Source organism: Saprolegnia parasitica, assembly GCF_000151545.1.
Source record: "Saprolegnia parasitica CBS 223.65 unplaced genomic scaffold supercont2.908, whole genome shotgun sequence".
Taxonomy (NCBI): Eukaryota; Oomycota; class Saprolegniomycetes; order Saprolegniales; family Saprolegniaceae; genus Saprolegnia; species Saprolegnia parasitica.
The window spans coordinates 1-2,902 of NW_012157302.1; the positions used below are offsets into that span (position 1 = coordinate 1).

Here is a 2,902-nt window from a genome sequence, read left to right on the forward strand (position 1 = left end):
CCGTGCCCTCTCTGCAACCACCCAAATCGTGCTCACCGCACGAACGACGCCAATGAATGCACAAGTTCTACAAGGCCAACCATTTCAAGAACGGGCACAATAGAACGGTATTTTGAGAAAGCGATCCTCGAATGCAGTAGTCTACTAGCTATACCCCATGAATAATTCAGTATGCTATCGCTCACTTTCGTTTGAAATGACCTACGTGCTGTCATGGTGCCGCGGGCCGCCTTTGTGACGTGGCACCACACCAACCCTGATGAGCTCGCGCTCCGGGCCTCGACGGCGCATTTCTATGTGCCCCAGCGTCCTTCAAAAGTGCATCCTGGCCTCATATTAATTATTAGGGGTGGTCTCCTGGGGCCTCTAAAAATCGATCAATCGCGGCTTATGAGCTCAGTCGCCCATACGAAATGCATCAAGCCCTTTTTCTGTCGTTGAAATGTACCGTGTAGTACTGTCCTTGGTATCACCAAGAAGAATGGTTGGTTGGAGAGCAAAATATTTGCACCAACCGGGAATCGAACCCGGGGCATCTGAATGGGAACCAGATATTTTACCACTAAACCATTGGTGCTTTGTATACTTTGATGAAAATTTATACCAATATGTACAATTTATAGAATTATATCTTTGTATTTTACAATGCAATGATATTAATGTCAAACGATTTTAACCAAAATTCAAAAGTATACGCGTGACACATTCCAAGACAGGCATGTATAAATTCGTGTTAAAAAAAATGCCACAACCACTTAATTCATTGGATGTGGTAAATTATTGGAGAGAGTGGTTTGTGGCATTTTTTGAAACACGGATCACAAGTCTCAAACGACACTATGAAATATACGACACTAGTAAATATCCGCAACTCTTGTGCTACAGTGCCGTATACACTCTCAAAAATAGATGTGCTTGACAGCCATGGGCATATGTGTAATTATGTACTGAAAGTCAGATAGTAACTACAATTTTATCTATTGTTGCCATAAACATATGGAAAGTAATGAAAAGCACCAATCGTTTAGTGTCAATCGGGAGTGTATTACCGGTACTATATATATTAACGTGTTTCGCGCTATCTTAGTTGCTACAAAGAGTTCGCATACGTAGAGACTAGAAATCTCCTTCTTCTTCATTCGCTCACCGGTAGAAATTCTAATGTTGTCTGCAAGCAGACTCACCCAGAAGATGACAAGCAAGCTTGTCATCGGCAACACTTTTTTCGGGGATTTTCTGATGTTCATTAGGATCTAGAAGGTCGTGCATGAGATGGTCGTGGGTAGCGATGGTGCGAGAAGTTGAAGCGGTACGTCTACACGTGCCGGCGTACGGTGACGGGCGGCGCACGGAACGGTCGCAGCAGCAGCGCTGGTGCTACCGCCGAGTGCTTTGGAGGGTCGACGGTCGGTGGGTCAGGCTGCAGTGGCAGCAAGCGAGGCAGCAAGCGAGCTGCATATGGGTGTTTTGCGCGCGCAGCAAGTCGAAACGACCTTTTCACGAAGGGGCGTAACTTGCGAGCCGTCGAAGAGCTAGCATTCTAGATCTAGACGCCTACTAAGCAACCCGCCTCACCTCACCCGAGGCCATGGCAGTAATGAAGGCATTACGCCCTTTGCCCCATGAGCAAGCTCGCCATTGTGGAACGGGAACTTGAGCAGGAGCGAGACCTCCAGCGGAGGTTTGGCAACCCGCAGGCACGGGTTGGCAGCTGTCGACAACAGAGGCGCCGCAGGCGCTACACAGAGCAGCGCAGCATTCGTCGAGCACGGGTCGGAAGCTGACGGCAAGGCGGCACAGCAGTCGTCGGTCGTTGGTCGGTGCACCAATGGTTTGGTGGCAAAACAGCTAGTTCCCATTTAGATGCCCCGAGTTCGATTTCCCGTTGGTACACATTTTGCATCGCGTCAACCACAGCGTGGCGGAATTTTTAGCTGTGCCGCGAAGGCCGGAATCACAAACGCATACACCAGCCCAGTGCAACGACTATCACCTGATATGTGCCTGCACAACCGATATTGTTGATTGCACTAGACCGCTCCAATGATGATGAGTACAACCGATGAGCCTACCTGTGTCAAGAATGGCGCCTTGAGCTCTGGGCGTTTCTCCGAGGCGGCCAACTACACCACTGCGAAGAAGCAAGCGAGGAACGCGGGAACGTACAACAGCAAGCACAACGTTATAGTGCATACCAGTAGGTGGTTTGTTTGTGGTTCAAGGACATCACCTCATTGGACACGGAACGCCGATCCGCATTTTCTCAAATATAATGGCATCGGCGGTCCATTGACAGCTCTTTTCGCATCCTGGCTCTCAGCGAGGGCACAACACCTCAGTTTTTGCTATCATGAACGCTGCGGTTGTCGCATTCGTATGCTGTAACGCCACGTGTAATGGGGTCCTATCCGAACGATGCCCTTGTTCGGGCCTCATCCTGTTAGTTTCTTTCATAGACTGGCGTGCAAGACACTGAAATCGACAAGGCATCCAACTGCATTTTCCCGCAAGACGGTCGTTTCTGTTTACGCGTCGCCGCTGCAGTCGAATGTCCCAGGTCGACTGTATTCGCAACGGATGCAACCAAGCTTCAGCCAGGCGGCGAACAACTTGTTTTCTATGGGTGCCGAGCAGCTGCTGGCATGTGCCAACTGCTGGCATGTGCCAACTCGACCTACCACGGATGTTTCTGTGAACATTCCATTGTCCACGCAGCTTCGGTCTATTATAGTTGTGAACCATCGCCATTGGTTTCGCTCTGCTGGCTGCGTAGAATGATGGTAGCTGGACGCGAGTGTAGGAGATCCCAATCGAGCTGATCAAAGGCCATCCGTCACACAGTCTTGAATTGGCTTGATCGCAACGTCTTTACAAACAATGCTATCGAGCCCCACAAACAACG

The 2,902-nt window shown here is 49.5% G+C and overlaps 1 non-coding gene and 1 pseudogene across 2 annotated transcripts; one reads left to right on the forward strand and one right to left on the reverse strand.

Moving 5' to 3' along the window:
- Positions 1–506: 506 nt before the first annotated feature.
- Positions 507–577, reverse strand: SPRG_30229. Its single transcript has one exon. It is a non-coding gene; the product is annotated as a tRNA-Gly (tRNA).
- Positions 578–1,822: 1,245 nt separating this feature from the next.
- On the forward strand, positions 1,823–1,893 carry SPRG_30230 (annotated as a pseudogene). Its single transcript has one exon. The product of its transcript is annotated as a tRNA-OTHER (tRNA).
- The last annotated feature ends 1,009 nt before the right edge of the window (positions 1,894–2,902 follow it).